The 20,905-nt window shown below is 39.0% G+C and overlaps 1 protein-coding gene across 1 annotated transcript in view; it reads right to left on the bottom strand.

Moving 5' to 3' along the window:
- Positions 1 to 20,905, bottom strand: part of SLC2A9 (solute carrier family 2 member 9) — a 314,145-nt gene that overhangs the window by 8,584 nt on the left and 284,656 nt on the right. The gene's annotated exons all lie outside the window — the stretch shown is intronic.

The following is a 20,905-nucleotide window of genomic DNA, read 5'->3' as shown; positions in this document are numbered from 1 at the left end:
TACTGCTGATCACAGAGTATGCACAGTTTTATAGCCCTATGGGCATAGTTCCAAATTGTTCTCCAGAATGGTTACATCAGTTTACAACTCCACCAACAGTGCATTAGTGTCCCAGTTTTCCCACATACCCTCCAACATCCAACATTTTCCTTTTTTGTCATATCAGCCCATCTGATAGGTGTGAAGTAGTACTTTAGAATTGTTTTAATTTGCATTTCTCTAATCAATAGTGATTTAAAGCATTTTTTAATATGACTGTAGATAGCTTTGATTTCTTTGTCTGGAAACTGCCTATATATATATATATCTTTTGACCATTTATCAATTGGGGAATTATTTGTATTTTTATAAATTTGACTCAGTTCTCTACATATTTGAGAAATGAGGCCTCTATCAGAGATGCTTGTTACAAAAAATTTCCCCCATTTTTTTGCCCTCCCTATAATTTTGGTTGCATTGATTTTATTTGTGCAAAAACCTTAAATTTTATATAATCAAAATTATCTATTTTACATTTTGTAATATTCTCTATATCTTCTTGGGTCCTAAATTCTTCTCTTATCCATAAATCGGACAGATAAACGATTCCATGCTCTCTTAATTTGCTTATGCTATCACCCTTTATGTGTAAATCATGTACCTATTTTGACCTTCTCTTGGTATACAGTGTGAGATATTGATCTATACCTAGTTTTTGCCATACTGTTTTCTAGTTTTCCCAGCAGTTTTTGTCAAGTAATGAGTTTTTGCTCCAAAAGCTTGGAACGTTTGCTTTATCATATACTAGATTAATAAGGTCATTCAGTATAAGTTAATCCATATGTAATCTATTCCACTGATTCACCACTCTCTTTCTTAGCCAGTACCAGATTGTTTTGAATATTACTGCTTTATAATAGTTTGAGATTTTGTATGGCTAGACCACCTTCTTTCATTTTTTTCCATTGATTCCTTTGATATCCTTGAGCCTTTGTTTCTCCAGATGAATTTTGTTATTTTTTCTAGCTCTATAAAATAATTTTTTGATAGTTTGATTGATATGGCACTGAATTAAATAGATTAATTTAGGTAGAAGTCATCATTTTTATTATATTGGCTTGGCCTACCATGAGCAATTAATATTTTTCCAATTGTTTAGATATGACTTTATTTGTGTAAATAGAATTTTATAGTTGTGTTCATATAGTTCCTGGTTTGTCATGTTAGGTAGACTCCCAAGTACTTTATATTGTCTACAATTATTTTAAACCAAATTTCTCTTTCTATTTCTTGCTACAGGACTTTGTTGGCAACATATAGAAATGCTAATAGTTTATGTGGGTTTATTTTGCGTCTTACAACTTTGCCAAATTTGTTAATAATTTCAAGTAGTTTTTTAGTCAATTCTCTAAGATTTTCTAAGTACAGCATCATATCATCTGCAAAGAGTGATAGTTTTGTTTCCTCACTGCCTATTTTAACTCCTTCAATTTCTTTTTTCTCCTCTTATTGCTATAGCTAACATTTCTAGTACAATATTAAATAATAGAGGTGATAATGGGCAAATTTGCTTTACTCCTGATTGTGTTGGGAAGGCTTCTAGCTTATCTCCATTGTAGATAATGCTGGCTGATGGTTTTAGATAAATATTACTTACCAACATACTTGATTTATTCATGTGTCCTCTAGTGTTTTTAATAGGAATGAGTGCTATATTTTTTCAAAAGCTTTTTCTGCAGATAATCACATGATTTCTGTCGGTTTTGTTATTGATATGGTCAATTACGCTGATAGTTTTCCTAATATTGAACAAGCCCTGCATTCCTGGTATAAATTCCACCTAGTCATAGTGTATGATCCTTTTGATATATTGCTATAATCTCTTTGGTAGTATTTTATTTAAAATTTTTGCATCAATATTCATTAGGGAAATTGGTCTATAATTTCCTTTCTCTGTTTTGGCTCTTCCTGGTTTAGGTATCAGCACTATATTTGTATCATAAAAGGAATTTGGTAGGACTCTTTCTTTGCCTATGTTTCCAAATAGTTTTTATAATATTGGAATTAATTGTTCTTTAAATGTTTGGTAGAATTCCCTTTTAAATCCTTCTGGTCCTGGGAATTTTTTCTTAGGAATTTCATTGATGGCTTGTTCAATATATTTTTTTCTAAGATTGGCTTATTTAAATATTTTATTTCTTCTTCTGTTATTCTGGATAATTTATATTTTTGTAAATATTCACCCATTTCATTTAGATTGTCAAACTTATTGGCATATAACTGGGCAAAATAGCTCCTAACAATTGTCTTAATTGCCTCTTCATCAGTGGTGAATTCACCCCTTTAATTTTTGATACTAGTGATTTGATTTTCTTCTTTCCTTTTTAAATCAAATTAACCAATGGTTTGTCTATTTTATTGTCTTTTTTCATAAAACCAGCGTCTAGCTTTATTTATTAATTCAATGGTTTTCTTACTTTCAATTTTATTAATCTCTCCTTTGTTTCTCAGGATTTGTAATTTGGTATTTAACTGGGGATTTTTAATTTGTTCTTTGGCTTTTTTAGTTGCATGCTCAATTTATTGAGCTGCTTCTTCTCTGTTTTATTGATGTAAACAATTAGAGATATAAAATCACCCTTAAGTACTGCTTTGGCTGCATCTCATCAATTTTGGTATGTTATCTCATTGTTGTCTTTTTCCTTAATGAAATTGTCTATTGTTTCTATGATTTGCTCTTTGACTCCCTTATTTTTTTAGGATTAGATTATTTAATTTCCAGTTAATTTTTATTCTCTCTCTCCATTGTCCATCATTGAACATAATTTTTATTGCATTATTATCTGAGATGGATGCATTTACTATTTCTGCTTTTCTGCAGTTGGGTGTGAGGTTTTTATGTCCCAATACGTGATCATTTTTTGTGCAGGTGCCATCCAGTATCTTTGACAAGAAAACCCCAAATGGGGTCACGAAGACTCAGACATGACTGAACACCAAAAATCTAATGAAAACTAGCAAAGTAGCTAAAAAGTTATTTAAAATGCAGTTTTTTTTGGGGGGGGTGTGGATGCTGAATAGACTTTCCTTTACTAGAATAATTTAGGAGGCAATACATTGGAGTGGCTACATGAGATAGTGGAAAGAACACTGGACTTGATATCAGTAGACAGGGTAGACAGTAGACAGTCACACCTGCATTCACTGGAGACTCATTTTCTCACTACTAAAGCAGGAATAACAGTGCCCGGGTTACCTAGCGCACAGGGTTTATTGAGAGAGAAGCCCTTTGTCAACAATGCTGTGTAAATGTGAACCAGCATTGCATAATGAGATGATTCAACACTTAGAGTTGTGACCTAGGACAAGTCATTTTACTTAACAGAATGTCAACTAATTGAAGGCAGGGATTATTTTTGCATTTGTCTTCGTATCCCAAGTGCCCAGCACAGTGCTTGGCACAAAGCAGAAGCTTAATAAATACTTTTGGGATTGAATTGAATCTTTTCTTCTTCTTGTTTTTCGGTCTCACATCTATGAAATGGTAATATTGCTTACTTCACAGGTATATTGTAATAACCAAATAATCTAACTTTATCAGTCTGTACCATATAGATACTTTCCTCTCTTCTCTCATTTCACTTGCCACCACCCATAACAATCCATCTAGACCAGGAGTGGGGAACCTGTTGCCTTGAGGCCACATGTGGCCCTCCAAATTCTTGGGTGTGACCTTTTGACTGAGTCCAAAGAAGAAATCCTGTTATTTGTTCTGTGAAGTTTGGACTCAGTCAAAGAGCTATAGTTGAGGACCTAGAGGGCCATTGTGGCCTTAAGGGGACAGGTTCCCCACCCTTGATCTAGACCATTTCAGTAGCTTTCTCATCCATCTTCCTGCTTCCACTCTCATTCCCCATTCCAATGCATCCCACACACCTCTTCCTTTGGCAAAGTTCTAGTTATGTCACTGCTTAGAAATCTTTGGTAGCCCCCTATTGCCTACTGAGTAAAGCACAAACTCCTTTACCTGGCATTCAGGGCTCTCCACAATCTGGTGTCACCTCAGCTTTTGAGCATTATTTGGTCTTACTATGCTCCACAGTTGAGTTTTACTGTGTATTAGCGCATCCCCACCATGACTGGACTACTTCCTGCCTCTCCTTCCCCTCCTCAACATATCCAGCATTCCCACATTTCTCTGCCTTGCTGATTCTGTTCCCTAAGCCTAGAATGTACACCCCCTACCTCTTTAACTGTTGAACTTTATTTATTCCTTACAGCCTGATTTGAATGATATTTTGTCTGAAGTCTTCTCTAATCACCTGGTAGTTACCAGTCTTCTTGCCTCTCCTCACACAGTCCTTCATTTTTCACCTCTTTAATGAACTTAGCAAACAAAATTGTGCATTACGGGTATCTGCACATGCATTTTATTATATTACTGTTGTTGCTCAATTATTTTTCAGTTGTATCTGATTTTTTTATGACCCAATCTGGGGTTTTCTTGTCAAAGATACTGGAGTGGTTTGTCATTTCCTTTTCCAGCTCATTTTACAGATGAGGAAACTGAGGCAAACACGATTAAGTGACTTGTCCAGGGTCACACAGCTAGTAAGTGTCTGAGGCTAGATTTGAACTTAGGAAAATGAATCTTCCCATCTCCAGGCCCAGCATTTTATTCAGTGTGCCTCCTACCTGCCCTATTCCTTTACTAGCCTGTGAGATTTAGGGAAGGCAGGGATTATGTCTAACCCAAACCTTGCAGCTCCTCTCTCCTCCAGCATGTAGCATAACCTCCAACGGGACACTACACAAAAGCTTGTTGCTTGTGCTGCCATTGTTAATGATAGCAAAGGCAAAACTCAACTCCCCTGAATGATTTTAGGTACGGCTCTGTCTGAAGGGGAGTGGGCAGAAGACGGAATGACATTTTGAGCTTCTTTAGGATTCTGTGGGACAAGTCTGAGATGGGGCTGACAAAGCAGGAGCCAGAAGATGTCAAAGCCAGTCTTGGAAAAGCCCAGACCTCTCGCCTACTCACTGATGGAAGCACAGTCACCTTTTCCAGTGTCCTTTCACAAATTTACATAAATGCTATTAGGGGTCCTCACATCATTTCTCTAAATGTATCCCTGAGAGTTATTAGAAGTGATCATGAAAAGGCTCTGTATTTTCCCTCTGACACAGGAAAAATGATTTCTTTTTAAATCTCATAGTAATTCCCAACAGGGCTAAAAATATATTTTCAGTTTTGGCAAAGAATCCTTCTTGGGAAAAGCAGTAGGTTCTATTGTTAATGAAATAGCTTAATTAAATCATCATCAGCATCCTTTATGTTTTTCTTAGTGAGAATAAATTAGTTCAAAGTATAGTTACAAGAAACTTAGAAATAACTTTCTGGCCAAAGAATAGTCAAATACACAATTTAACTGTTCTGAAAGTGGCTTTTTTCTTATCTGATCTTGTAGGATTCTGTAGTCCCTTATATATTTAGGATGAAAGATTTAGAGCTGAAAAGGACCATGGAGACTCTTGTGTTAAATCCTCCTCATTTTAAAGATGGGGAAACTGAAGCACACAGAAGTTTTGGTCACACAGCCAATAAATGTCTGTGACAGGATCTGAACTCAGGTCTTCCTGACTCTAAGTCCTATAGTCTTTCCATTGCTTCATCTAGAAACTTATTAACAATTCAATAGCACTTTGAGGCTAGCTAGTCATTTTCTTTACAATTTTGTAGGTAGTGGTAGTTAGTGAGGGTATACTTATTCTATGGATGAAGAAACTAAGGTTTTATGAAGTTGTGTCTTACCCACAATCACCCAGTGTCTGAAGTGGGATTTAAACTCAGATATCTTGGCTCAAAAGTCTAGCAGTCTATGCAGGACATGAGCTCTGGTATGTCCAGTCAAACTAGAAAGGCCTCTAGTGGAGTACCAGTGACAGGCTGTGTCTATCCTCCAAGGACTAAGCTAGCTAAGTACACAGAGCCTGCCTCATCACCAGAAGGCTGGCCTCTAGTTGTTGTTTTTGGTTGTTGGTATTTTCTTTTTTACTATAGCAACTCATGAAGACTCTAAGGCAAGGGTGGGTGACCTGCAGCCTGGAGGCCACATGTGGCTTTCTAGGTCCTTGGGTGTGGCCTTTTGACTCAGTCCAAGTGTTACAGAACAAATGCTTTTATTAAGGGGTAATGAGGTGGCAGTCTGATAATAATAATAACAATAATAATAGCAACATTTATATAGCACCTACTATGTATCAGGCACTATGCTAAGCATGTTTACAAATATCATCTCATTTGATCCTCACAACAACAGTAGGAGGTAGATGTTATTATTATATCCCTTTTACAGATGAGGAAACTGAGGCAAATAGGGTTAAATAACTTGCCCAGGGTCATACAGCTAGTACATGTATGAGACTAGATTTGAACTCAGGTCTTCTTGACTCCAGGCCTGGTGCTCTATCTGTTGTACCACCTAGCTGCTCCTGATATTTAACGTTTTATCCTTACCATCCCAACTCAAGAGGGCAAACTCTTCAGAGTAGGTACTGTGTGTCTCACCTGTCCATATTGCTCCCAAGCTCTTAGCACAATGCACGGCCCATAGTAGGTTCTTACTATATGTTTGTTGAATGAATGGATGGGTGGACTGATAGTGCAATGTGTTATCAGGTAGAACACCGGGAGAATTCATGATTAGGATCTTTCTTATCCTGGGTATTCCAAAAGTCTTTCTAAAGCTTTAGGAACTTTAAACTATACTAAGGCTTTTGGGATTCCTTGTAATTCTTTTTGTGAAATGCAAACATTTGTTAGCTTAGGTATGAACCAAGTCTTGAATAAAATCTGTTAGCTGAACATGTGAAAATGGTTATGGAGCCTTGAAATAAAAGGGATGAAAATATATCCATGAAAATCAAACACCCTCATTTCCTTTTGAGGACTGCACCAATGTCTTACATAAAGACCAATGTTTTAAATAAATGATCCCTCTTGGTAACAGAAAGCTTTACTGGGATCCCAACTAACACATTTGCTAACCGTCCTTCCTTATTGTGGATAGACTTTGTTGTTAGAGCCTTGACACGTCCAATTACATTGTTTTCACATAACCCCAGGATCAGCGTCTCAGTCCGTACATACCTAGTGGCAAACAAATGTTTGAGGAAGCTCACTGGGGATGATGATTCCCTGTAGACAAAGTGGGACCAAGCTGATGCATATCTCCTTAGACAGCTGTGTCCTAATATATTCAACAACAGTGAAACGTGGAATGGAATTTTCCTCCCCCAGCTGGTGATTTGGGTTAGTTGGCACAGAGACAGACATAGTAGTCTGTCAACGGAATAGAGAACAATCTACATTCATAATTTATGGAATATTTTTGACTTATTTAATTATCACAACACTTTTGTGAGGTAGGCTGCGGAAGTATCATTCTCCCCATTCTGTAGATGATGAAACGGAGTTTGGAGAGGCTAAGATGCCTGATCAAGGTGACAGCACTAATGAGTACGCCTGCTGTCATACTGTCCCTTCTCTCAGAGGGCTGCTGGGGGAAAAGTACTTTGTAAATCCATCTTGCTGTTCAGTCATTTTTGACTCTTGGTGGCCCCACTTGGGGTTTTCTTGGCAAAGATCCTGGAGTGGCTTGCCATTTTCTTTTCCAGCTCATTTTACAGGTGAGGAAACTGAGGCAAACAGGGTTAAGTGACTTGCCTAGGGTCATATAGCGAGTAAGTGTCTGAGGCCATATTTGAACTTAGGAAGATGAGTTTTTCCAACAGACAGGCCCAGTCCTCTATCTACTTTGCTACCTAGTTGCCCCTTGTAAATTCATAAAGGCCCTATAAACGTGAGATGCAGCAAATACTTCAAAAATGCACAATTTCCTTAGCATAGATACTGCTTCCCACCTACACAGATTGCAGCTGTTCTATCATTCACTTCTCTATCCCCAAATTCAAGGGACAGTCAATTGATTTCCTTGAGTTTTGATTAATTAATACCATCACTCTCCTGCACCACACAGAATTTGTTCACTAATGGGCCCCCTGACATAGACAGGGCACCTATAAATGCAAGTCATTGTACAGCGGCATAATTACAACTTGGATCTTGATGTCTTCAAATAGCACAGTATCTTCTTCCCCAAAGCCCTAGGGCAGAGATAGTCTAGTGTTTTATGGGGATGTTGTGAAGGGAATTGAAGGTAAAGAGGTAGTTGGAATGAGACTCCTATAATCAAGTAAAAATATGACTTTTTCCCTCAATTTTTAGCATCCACCCACACCCTGGGAGTTTTAGCTCACTGGTGATTCATAAGGAACACTGGTGAGTCAGTTGGAAGACTTTGTATCTAAATTATGTATGCGCAATTGGGTGCCATACACACTGATGGTTTGTAATTCAAATGTGGAAAGGATTCTCAAAAGCAGTAAATATTCTATTTTGCTCACTGAAACCAAAACATTGCTGCTGAGGGGGAAGAAATATGAATGTACAGAGAGAGAGACCCCTCTCTCTAGAAGAAAGAGGAGGAAGAAACTGTTGCTAAAGTGACAAGGTGAATGCTTTAGACACCAAATCTAAACTTCTCTACCTGCCATGGAAGCTCTTCCAAAATCTTGTCCTTCCTATTCATCCGGATTCCCTCACTACATCTTATGCACACCCTCATTCCCCTCACTGTTCAATGCCCTCTCCATTCTCATACTTCCTTTTGTGTCTTTTCATAAGCAGTCCCCACTACCTCTGAAGGTATTTTTCTCCCTCTTTTTATCTTATCACATTCTATCTCTTTTTACCTACCAAATCTTCTCTCTCATTCACGGTCTATCTTCCTTGACCCTCTGTTGTTGCTGAGTCATCTCAGTCATGTCCAACTCTCCGTGACCCCATTTGGGGTCTTCACAGCAGAGATACTGGAGTGGTTTGCCATTTCCTTTCCTAGCTCCTATTACAGATGAGGAAACTGAGGAAAACAGTTATGTGATTTTCCCAGGGTCACACAGGGAATGTCTGAGGTCAGATTTGAACTCAGGTCCCCCTGACTCCAGGGCCGGTGCTCTAGCCATCTAGCTGCCCTTGACCATACAAGTTCCCACTGATTACTCCTGTCTTTGAACTCTTTTAGGGGTTAATCTGCACTACATAATTCTGTGCTTAATTTCATTATATTTATATATTTATATTATGTACCATATACATTTAGCTATATTAGATCACATATAATTATATATAATGCATATGTTACATACGATACATATATATTGACTATATGGTGTGGTGGGTTCAATAACATAGAGCCGGGAGGTGAAGGGAACAGGCCTTTATTAAATACCTGCCATGTGCTGGGCACTGGATAAATGCTCTAAATGTATTATTTCATTTGATCCTCACAACAGCTCTGTGAGGTAGGTGCTCTATTGATTTTCATTTTACAGTTGAGGAAACCGAGGTCTCACGGACCACCTCGGTGAATCCCCTCATTTTTAATGGACACAGAAACTGAGGACTAGCAGGGGCAAATGACTTGTCCATGGATGTTACAGTGGTTAGAGTGATGTTCTTGGAGCCTGGAGGACGTGGGTTCAAGTCCCGCTCCTGACACTTACTTGGCTGTGTGACCCTGGACCAGTCTCTTAATTTCTCCCAGTCTCAGTTTCTTCTCTGGTACAATGAGTGGCAGTAGTACTCACCTCCCAGGGCTGTTGTGAGGATCCAGTGAGACAACGTAAAGACCCTCTGTGACAAATCAACAAGCATTTTAAAAGTGCTTTCATACAAAAAAAAAAAGGCACAGAGCACAAGACCTGGAATCAGTAGGACCCATCTTCATGTGTTCAAATCTGGCCTCAGACACTCACTAGCAGTATCACCCTGGGCAAGTCACTTAATCCTGTTTGCCTCAGTTTCCTCATCTGTAAAATGAGCTGGAGAAGGAAATGGCAAACCACTCCAATATCCCTGTCAAGAAAACCTCAAATGGGGTCATGAAGAGTTGGACGTGACTGAAATGACTGAACGATGACAAAATACAAAAAAAAGACTTGTCTGGAATTAGGAAACCAAGGCTCTAGTCCCAATTCTGCCGCTAACTAGGTCTACGCCCTAGAAACGAGCATGTGTGACTCTGTCCCTTCAGCTACCTGAGTGTCAGTGTCCTCATCTCTATAATGGGATGAATAACACTTGCCCATTTCCTATCTTGGTGTGACTTTCTAGAGGAAGAGCTTTGTACACGTTTAAGCACTTTTGAAATGTGAGCTATCATTACTGATCTAGCTGTGAGGATACACCTCACACACCGGGAAAGTAGAGAGACCATTCTGGGCAGCGTCGGATAAGGAGATGCTAGAAGAGGTGGATAAGAATTTTGCTGATATTAAATGTAATCGGATGATGATTTGATTTCTTCACAGGCCTCTATCCTCCTCATGTATGTTAACAATAATTAACATTCATATAGTGCTTTACAAATATATCTTAGAAGCCTCAAAACAATCCATTGAGGTAGGTACTATAGATATGCTTTTATGTGACGAAATTGAGGTTCATAGAGATTGTGACTTGAGCGAGGTCACATAGAAGTAAAGCACTTCATTGGATGGAGCTTCAGGCCCAGGAGTCAGAGACACATGAGTTCAAATGCAGCCTCAGACATATCCAGGCTGTGTGACAGTGGGCAAGTCACTTAATCTCTGTTTGCCTCAGTTTCCTTATCTGAAAAATGGAGAGGAAAATAGCACCTACTTCCCAGGGTCGTTGTGAGGATCAAATGGATAATATTTGCAAAGCGCTTAGTATGGTGCCTGGCACATAGTAGGAGCTACGTAAATGTTAGCTCTTATTGCTATTTAATGTCCGTGGTGGAAATTGGACCTCAGAGTCTGCCTCCAAATGCAGCATCCCATCCACTGCACCCCAAGGTCACACACACACTTCAGACTCATTTGTTGAATCTACACATGAAGAGGGGAGTGCCAAAGAAATTCATTAGATAATTCAGATAAGAAAACAGCTTTATTGGAAATAGCCAGATGGGTAAAATGACCGTGGTTCAGTGGTTTAATTTTGTTTCTTTTAGCAAAAATAATCCAAATAATTGCATCAAATCTCCATTTCATTTTATGGAAACACACGGGATTTGATCCAATATTTTGCAATTTAAAAAGGATCATTTTTTCTAAAATTTTATTAAATTCAAGCAGAATGTTATGGTTCAAGTCAAGCAGAATGGGAATGAATCAGTATGCGTACCGCTCTCTGAACTAGCCAACGTGAATGAATTTGAGAATCGGAGATAGTGCACGTGCTGACCAAATGTTTGCAGGAAGGAAAGAAGGCCAATGGGAAATTGTCTGCTTCCTTTGTACATTTCAGTTTGAAAGCAAAGAATGTGGGACAAAATACGGATAAATGTTCAAATGAACTTCCCAGGACTCAGGTATGAGCTTGGAAATTTTTTCTTATGCCTTAAGAAGTTGTTTGTCTAAATTATTATATCATAACCTGGTAGCTATAGTTCTGGACTCCTGGTTCTGAATGAACTCCTGCACTCATAGCTAGGTTGGTCATTTGCACAAGGAAAATTATTACTAGGCTGATGGCAATATTAATGAAAGCTGACAGCTCGGTGGCTTGGTGGATAGAGTGCCAGACCTGAAACCTCAATACCAGGAAGACTCATCTTCAGAGTTCAAATCTAGTCTCACACAGTTATTAGTTGTGTGACCCTGGGCAAGTCATGTAACCTTGGTTGTCTCAATTTCCTTATCTATAAAATGAGCTGGAGAAGGAAACGGCAAACCACTCCAGTATTTTTGCCAAGAAAATCCCAAATGGGGTCATGAAGTCAGACACGACTGAAAAATGACTGAACAATAACAACAAAAGACACATTTCTATAGCACTTTAAAGTTTACAAATGTTCTTTCGTCACAATAATCCTGTGAGGTGGATTTTATAAACATTAACCTCTCCATTTACAGGTGAGGAAACTGAGGTTCAGAGAAACATTGATACAAATTGAAATTGTCTGCCAACTCACTATCATGAGAACAATGAAGATGATTTTTCATCAAGCATTTACTAAGCACCTATAGCTACTATATGCTAGACACTGTAGTAGGTGCTGGGCACAAATAGACTAAAATGAAATATTGCTTGCCCTCAAGAAGTTTATAGTCTACCAGGGAAGATGACTCTTAGAGCTAGAAGAGATTAACAAGTATCATTTCATTAAATTACAGTTTTTGAGTTCTTTCCCAGATTGGCTACCTTCAGCTGTAAGACAATAGGTATGACTGCCTCCAGAGGCAATGAATTCCCCATCACCAGAAGTCTTCAGGAAGATACTAGATTCCTACTTGGGAGGGATGCTGTTTGGATTAGAGGTTTGGATGACAAGACCAAGAGGGTTCCTTCCAGTCTGAGAGTCTGATTTTCTATTCTAGCAAAAGCTTCCTTTTGTAAGTGATGACTATCCCTGGGGATTAGAGCAATATATAATTTACAAAATTCAATATAAATATTAATTACAAAATTTGTAAATTAACCATTCACAAAATCACAAAATACCATTATCAGATTTGATCCTCTTATGCTCGTGAGGTATAGTACATAATATTAATTCCACCTAACAGATAAGGAAACTGAGGCTGAGAAGTTAAGTGATCTGCTCAAGATCCCACTGTGGCAGAGATGAGTCACAAATCCAGACCTTCTAATTCCAAGTCCAGTGTTCTCCCCACTACTTCTGACTTCTTCCTTCTCCACCCACCCTTCAAGGACCAACTCAAATCCCATCAGATAAGACCTTTTTCTCCTCAGAACTCCAATAGCACACATCATCTATACAGCTCATTTGACACTTAGCATCTATGGCCTATTACTATAAATGATATTTTCATATTTGTGCCTAACTTAGCTACACAGCTAGATAAGTTTCTTGATGCCAAGGATAGATTTATAAAAATAATTTATAAAAATAATAGATTTGGATTTTTTGGAATAAGGATGAATACCATCTCCCCCAATGTCTCATGCATACAAAGTAATAGGTATTAATAAATATTTATTGAGTGGCTGATCATTAAAAATCACTAAGGCCATATTATTATGTTAACAATTTAAACTGAGTAAGATGCAGGTGGCTTATTATTACAAGCCGTAACAACTGCTTTCCATTTGTCCTTGGCATCCTTATTCATGCGAAAATACATCTGTGCTCCTGGCATTTAGCACCATTCCTGGATTACATTCAAATTCATTCTTGGCACTGGTTTAAAAAGTACTGTCCAGCATTTATTATTAATTATAATAATAGATAACATTTACATAGCATTTTATGGTTTAAAAAGTACTTTCATAGTCATTATTTCATGTGGTTTTCTAAGCATCCCTGTGGTAGGCAGTAATAGTTAGCACTAATTCACTTAGCTATATATAATGCTTTGTTAACAAAGGTTAACATCTTACAATCCCCATTTCATCATTGAGGAAACTGAGGCTTTAGAAGTTAAATGTTGTCCAAGATTGCAAAGTTAAGAAACTGCAGGTGAGAGAGACGTTCTCTTCTCCTGGGTGTTTTCCTTCCCAAGGAGAGGGAAAGCACCTTAAGTTCTTTGTTGCATAGAGAAGCTAACTGATCCTGGGGGCCACTCTTCATCTTCCTTTGAGTCCAGCTTCCACTCAATTGTTTTGACTCCCTCTCTCTCCCATCAGACTCCCAAAGGTGTGGGTAGTAGGGCTCCCTAGAGATATAAAACAAAAGGCTGACACCCTTGCTGTCTGGATCCCTCAGGGAGCCATGACTGTTCACAAGTGGGTAGGGACTCTGGCATCTCAGCTTTCCTGGGAGTGCCTTCATCATGCTAACTCCAAGACTGCTTCCCCCCCCCCTTTACCAACATGTAGTTCCCAACCCATATGCTCATGCCCTGTCTCTGCAGAACCTTAGGAGCCACTCTAAATTGTTAGCATTTTCCTTTTGTCTTTCTTGTGTGTGATTCCACCCTCTCTAGAGTGTAAAGCTACTTTTTGCTACATTTCCTTTATTGCGCCCCAGGGACAATCCCTTCCTTTCTCTGCTCTGTGTTGAGCTGGAAATGTACCCTTACCTCTCTGCTGCCAACAGCAGAACAGGGATTGACTTCAAGTACCATCTCCTAACTCCTACTCCAGTAGGACTGACAATTCATGTCCAAGTCCTTTAAACAGAATAAAGGCATTAACATTTAACAGAACAAAGGATTATTTTTAGTAGTAGTAATAATAAGGCTTATTTGATTCTATCTGGATGGAGGAAAAATAGAGGTTGGATGACAATATCTATAGGGAGATTCATAGCTGGTGGAACAACCAAACTAAATCTCAGTTTTTCCCATCTGTAAAATGGAGATAAGTCCTTATTGATCCCCTAGGCTTGTTGTGAGAATCAAATCAAACAAGATAATGAATTTAAGAGCTCTTTGTAAACTGTTAGGGGCTAAAGAAATGTTGGGCATTAATTAACATTAGGTATAAACAATATTCAACCTACTGTTCTTTGAAAGTTGAAGTCACTGTGAAAGCTCTTCTCTCTCTCTCTCTCTCTCTCTCTCTCTCTCTCTCTCTCTCTCTCTCTCTCTCTCTCTCTCTCTCTCTCTCTCTCTCTCTCTCTCTCTCTCTCTCTTCCTCTCTCTCTCTGCCCCCCCCTCCAATCTTATTCCTCTTCCTCTTTTCAGAACTTCAAGAGTGCACGGGCAAGAAGATTCAAGTGGATGTCGAAGGCTTGAACATTGAACTGGGGTTAGACCAGATCAGTCAACTCACAGTTTCCCACTTGCTGAAATATTTATTTCATATTCTTTGAACCTCAGTATTCCTTTCTATAAATTGGGAAAAAATAATACTTTCATTTCTTATCCTTTCTCTGAGGGCTGCTGAGAAGACTGTAGAAAGACCAGGTATGAAACTGCTTTGGGACCATTAAATATTATATATAGGCAAGTTATGATGCTGCTGCTGCTGCTGCTACTGTTTTAATGCCACACCAGAACCAGAATTGTAGAGTTATCAGTGAACTATTTCTACTACAGACATCTGCATTCTTGCTTCCAGTCCTCCGAATGGAATCCAGTGATCACATAATTAGAATGTGAGAAAACCCAGTTGCCAAAGTAGCTCAAAGGAAGCCTCACCTTCATACCATTCAAACATCCAGACTCCGTCATACCTCCTTTTCTCTGACTGCATCCCACCCACCCGTAAAGTCCTATTTTAGGTCTCTCCTCTTCATACAGTCACACAGAAGTGATTCCTTCAGTCTGCACGGATCCCCTGTATTTCTGAACTGCCGAAGCATTTGTTGCTTGCATCACACAATTGAACACTTAGTCATATGTAGTTACAGTGAATAGAGAATTGATCCTGAAGCCAGGAAAACCTGGCTCTTCCACATACTCAGGCTATGTGATTCTCTAGGCAAAGCCTTCTAATGCTCCAGGCGGCTCTGAAAGACTGGAAGGGTGGAGAAAGCTCCAACTTTCATTGGTAGAGGAAGCTTCCTCACTTGGGCGCTCCTTTACCAATGAAAGAAAATGTCCGTTCTTCATTCCTTTCATATTTGGGTTTTTTTTTTTGTTTGTTTAATTGGCCTCCCTGCCTCCTACAATTTAATCTGGAAGTTCATGCTTCCTGAGTTATCATTCTAATACACATATCACATATGTCCCTTCTCAATAGTCTTCAGTAGCTCCCCAAGCTCCCAACCCCCCCCAAGACAACCTGTCTTCAGCCTGCCTTCTTCAGCCTTATCTAATACTACTTTTCATCTGCTATATTCTATCCTAACTGGAACACTCTCCGTTCCTTGGTCTGCTATCTCTTGCCTCTGTCTTTGCTCACCTCTGGAGAAGGTTCCCCTTCTATTTCATCCTGTTGACACACTTCGAGGCAGAGTACAAGTGATACCTTCTCCATGAAGTCTTCTCTGACCACCTCCCACCCCCGTCAAATAGGATGTAATCCAGAGGGATATTGTTTCTCAAAGAGAATTTCCTTCTTAATTATTCCACAACCCTTTGTAACCCTCCTGTACACATATAATGTACTAAATAATATTGGATTAGTCTTGTTTTATCTCCTTGACCAAACTATACGCTTCTCTAGGGTAAGGACTATGTTTTATACATGCCTGTAGTCCACTAACACCTTATACAATGTTCTGCATGTAGTAGGTGCTTAACAAATGTTTGTTAAATAAATAAATGAATACATCTTGACTTATACTGTTTTCTTTCTCATATGTATATATATTGTGCTTCCACTGCAGACTGTAAGCTCTGTGAGGGCAGGGACTATACATTATACTACTTTCTACCATCTAAATCTCCCAAACACCTAGCGCAGGAATTAGCATATAGTAGGAATTAAATAAATGCTTCATTAAATTGTCAACAAACATTTATCAAGCACATACATCTTGTAGAACACTGGTAGGAACAAATACAAAATTTTAGATAGTCTCCATACTTATGGAGCTTATAAGTTAGTATGGGAATATGAGACAAACATGAAAAAAACCCCAGACACACAGTCATACATGATGAGTTTAGTAGAGAGGGACAAACCAAAGGGTTATATGATATTTTGTTGATTAATTAATACCATAGGACCATAAATTGTATTTTGAATTAGACATTGGTTTGAAGAACATTTCAGTCTAAATGTTAAGTCATTTCTTGATGTTGGTATTAAATTGGTAATATATATTTGATGTCAGTGAGGTCAGTGAGGATCATGACTTTAGGAAAAAATACTTCTCTGCTAGGCTATGCAGTTTGGTGGCTTAATAAGTCTGTCAGAAGGGATATGATGGAAAATGCAAACATGACATCTTCCCATACTCTACAGATCACAGAGGCAGCAGGAAAAGGTTATGCCAGTAGCAAGCCCTTTGGTGATCAGAGCTTCCTTTTTTTTTTTTTTTAACATTCCTCATTTCTAAAGATATCCCTGGCTGAACTGACCCTCTCTCAATTGGTAATTCCATCTCTAAAAATGTAATTAATAAGATTTTTATTCATTTTCTTAAGGTTTGGCTTTGGCATGTAACATTGTACAAAATGTCAAGATGAAGACATCTTTCAAAAAGAGCACTTAGCCATGTCCTTCTTGGTCTTGTTTAAGGTTGATGTCAGGATTTTCCTCTGTGTGACATGGTGGTCAGTAAAGAAGCATTATAACAGTTAAGCTATGCAGGATGAGAGGGTAACAGTTCTGGTGTTTTCTTTCTTGGTCACACCATATTGAGAGTATTGTTTCTGGCTCTAGGCAACACATTTTAGGAAGAACATTGACATACCAGAGTGCCTTCACAAGAGGGTGATGAGGGTGGTGGCAGGGCTGATGGCCACCATGTCATGTAAGGGTTGGTTGTAGGAATGGGGGATGTTTAGCATGGAGAAGGGGACATGATACTGGTCTTTAAGTATTCCAAATACAATCTTGTACAAGAGGGATTAGATTCGCTCTGCTTGATCCCAGAGGGCAACACTAGGAGCAATTGATAAAGGTTGAAGGGAGGCAGGTGTCATCCTGATATAGGGGAGACCTTCTTAACAATCTTCCTAACAGAGTCAACAAAGAACAGAATGGGACACTTTTGGAAGTAATGGATTTCAAGTCAAGTCAAGAAGAAACTATTAAGAGCTCCCTATTTGTTGGGCATTGTGCTAAGTGCTAGAGATACAAAGAAAGGCAAAAACTCTTCTCGAGGAACTCACATTCTATTGGGGGAGATAACACGCACAGAACCATGCATATACATAATATATTCAGGGTAAATTGGAGGTAATCCATCAGTGGCAGGTAGTCAGCAAGGAAAGGCCTCCTGCAGAAGTGGAGTTTGAGCTGAGCCTTGAAGGAAGCCAGGAGGCAGAGATGAAGAAGGAGAGCATCCCGGCCATGGAGAGTGGCCAGTGAAAAGGCAATGAGTCAGGAGATGAAGTGTATTAGAAGTAGCAAGAAGATCAGTTTTGCTGGATCTTAGAACACACAGAGAAGAGTTAAGAATAAGAAGACTAGAAAGGTAGGAATATGCCAGGTTGTGAGGGCTTTAAAAGCCAAACAAAGGATTTTATATTTGATCCTGGTGGTGTTAGGGAGTCCCATCCCTGGAAGTTTCAAGCCAGTTCCTAGGTTGTTGTAGAAGAAATATCTGTTCAGTTACGGATTGTAGTGGAAGAATTCTGAGGCTTCCTTAGAACCTGAGATTCTCTGATTCATAAAGACTATAGCAACATCTTAGTTTCTTCATCTTCAAAATGTGGAAGGAGTCAGAAAAACTTAAATTAGTCTGACTATGAGATTCAAATGAGATAATGTATTGTAAGGCATCACACAAACTTTGAAATACAATATAAATGTCCCCAGCACTTAGTATAGTGCCTAGCACATAGTAGGTGCTTAATAAATGTTTATTGGCTATTGGCTATTATTCAGGGGACAGAAAAAAATCCCATTTGGCTCTCAAATGTAGAGAGAATAGAGGCTAATTATATGAGAGAGGGTTGGAAAGACTGAGTAGCACTAGAATAAGGAGGGCCCAGGTTATAGTAGCTACCCTGGCTTTCAGGGTCATCATGAAGATGGAGTGAGATCATATTTAGAACCATTAAGTGCTAAATAAAATGTCAGCTATTATGATGATTATTATCTAGTTTCCTTTAAAACTCCAATCTAGATTTGCTTTGAAAATGACATTAATAATGACCTTTTCCACAGAAGTCTGTGGGCATTATGACAAGTTATGGTAAATCAATATGGCAGTAAGACATCTAACTCTGTGGTTGGTTAGGTAATGTTGGTGAAAATTATGACCATGTGCTTAGAAATGGATCAGTGTTCCTAGCTTATTCAAGCATAGTGGCATCACCGACTGGCTATTCCGTGAAGAGATGTGACTTGAATAGAATTCAGCAGCCTAACCAGCAATTTCACGGAGAACAAGTCTGGACAGATTGGGGTTGGAAAAATTCATTTGTTTATTGATTCTTGCAATGATACCTGAATCAGTCATTTCATCTGTTTCTTAGCAAGGTCAGAAACAAAGACTTGTGGGAGGCAGGGGTGGTAGAGGGGATGGGAAGAATGATGGGAGATGAAGAGAAGTCTCAATTGCTGGACATAGTAATATTAGCCCCAGCTCAGAACCGATGGCAGAAGTAAGAGAAAGGTGCTATTTAACCAACTCCATGTCATTCAAGCTGACCAGGTTATATATGAATCCTGGTTAGTGGGCCATGGGATGGATGTGAAGTTGGAATCACAGTCATGAATTTTCAGAGTCATAGGACTAAAGTGTAGACCCTAAAGTGTGGAAAGTCAGAAAACCCAGAAGAGACTTTGGAATATAGATCACACAGACTCTCAGAGCTATGAGGGACCTTGGACATCATTTTGGTTAACCATCCCATTTTATGGATGAGAACAAAGCCCAGACAGCTTAAATGACTCGCCCAAAGTCACACGGATATCATTACTCAAATCGCATTCTCTTTCCCCCTCTGCCTGCTCTCCTAATTCTCCTTTAGAGTGCTACAATCTAAAGCTATACACCCATTTCACTCTGCTCTCTGAATGCCTACTTCATAGGAAACAACTCTGCTTTCGCTTTAAATCTTTTCCCCTTCCATCTTCTGACTCACCAAGACCTGGCTCCCTCCAGATGACACAGCCTCCTTAGTCATATTTCCCAAGACTGGTTGCACTTTCACGTATACCCCCTGACTGACTGCTCAAGGCACAGAGAATTGGAATGTACTTTGCTCCTCTTTGTTATTTCTAGATTCTCCCCCTACCACCATCACTCAGTAACTTCTCCTCTGAGGTCCACTCAATCTATATCTACTACCCAATAAAAATCCTGAGAGCTATTGTATACAAGCTTCTAGGATGCTCACCTTCTTTCCTGAATGAGTTCAGTGCCTGGCTCACAATCTTTCTCTCCTTCCCAACCCTTGCCCTCATGATAGGAGACTTCAAAATATGCATTGAGATCCCCTAAATACCCTAACCTTTCATTTCTTCAACTCCACCCCATATCAGCCACACACAGAAATGGTCATTGCCACCACTGACAAATGCTCTACTTCCATGTTCGTGAACTCCGAAACGCCCTAACTGATCACAATCCATTGTCATTCCACCTCTCCCTCTGCCTTGCAACCCCAACCCTCTTCTTATTCCTTGATATGATTTCTAATTTCTCTTCCAATTTTCTCTGGGAAGGAGAATGGGGAGGAATGGAAAATATGGATGGGATGAAGAGAATAAGGATAAAGATGGAGATGAGGATATGACTGTAGATGACTATGGGGATGGATAGAAGGATGGATGTGTGATCCTGGGAAAGTCACTTAACCTCTTTCATCAGCTTTCTTATATAAATGTTAACTTTTTAAAAAAATTGTGTGACCCTGGGAAAGTCCCTTTAATCATCAGTTTTCTTATCTGTAAACTGGGGATCATAATAACACCTACCTCTCAGGGTTGTTGTTAGATAACATACATAAAGTGCTTTGAAAACCTTCAAATGCTATTTAAATGCCGACCATTGTTACTCTTGGAGCAGCCAGATGACACAGTAGATAAAGTACTGGGCCTGGAGTCAGGAAGATCTGAATTCAAACTTGATCTCAGATACTTCCTAGCTGTGTGACCCTGGGCAAGTTACTAAATCCTGTTTGCCTCCGTTTCCTCAGCTATAAAATGAGCTGGAGAAGGAAATGGCAAAGCACTCCAGTATCTTTACCAAGAAAACCCCAAAGAGGGTCACAAAGAGTTGGACAGAAATGAAAAACGATTTGACAACGACATTATTACTCTTATGATAAAGTTCTTCAATTGAATAGCTGATATTGTAAGAAAACA

Source organism: Phascolarctos cinereus, unplaced genomic scaffold (genome assembly GCF_003287225.1).
Source record: "Phascolarctos cinereus isolate Bilbo 61053 unplaced genomic scaffold, phaCin_HiC Scaffold_9;HRSCAF=440, whole genome shotgun sequence".
Taxonomy (NCBI): Eukaryota; Metazoa; Chordata; class Mammalia; order Diprotodontia; family Phascolarctidae; genus Phascolarctos; species Phascolarctos cinereus.
Note: the sequence above shows the minus strand (reverse complement) of the source record. Positions and strands in the feature narration are given on the sequence as shown.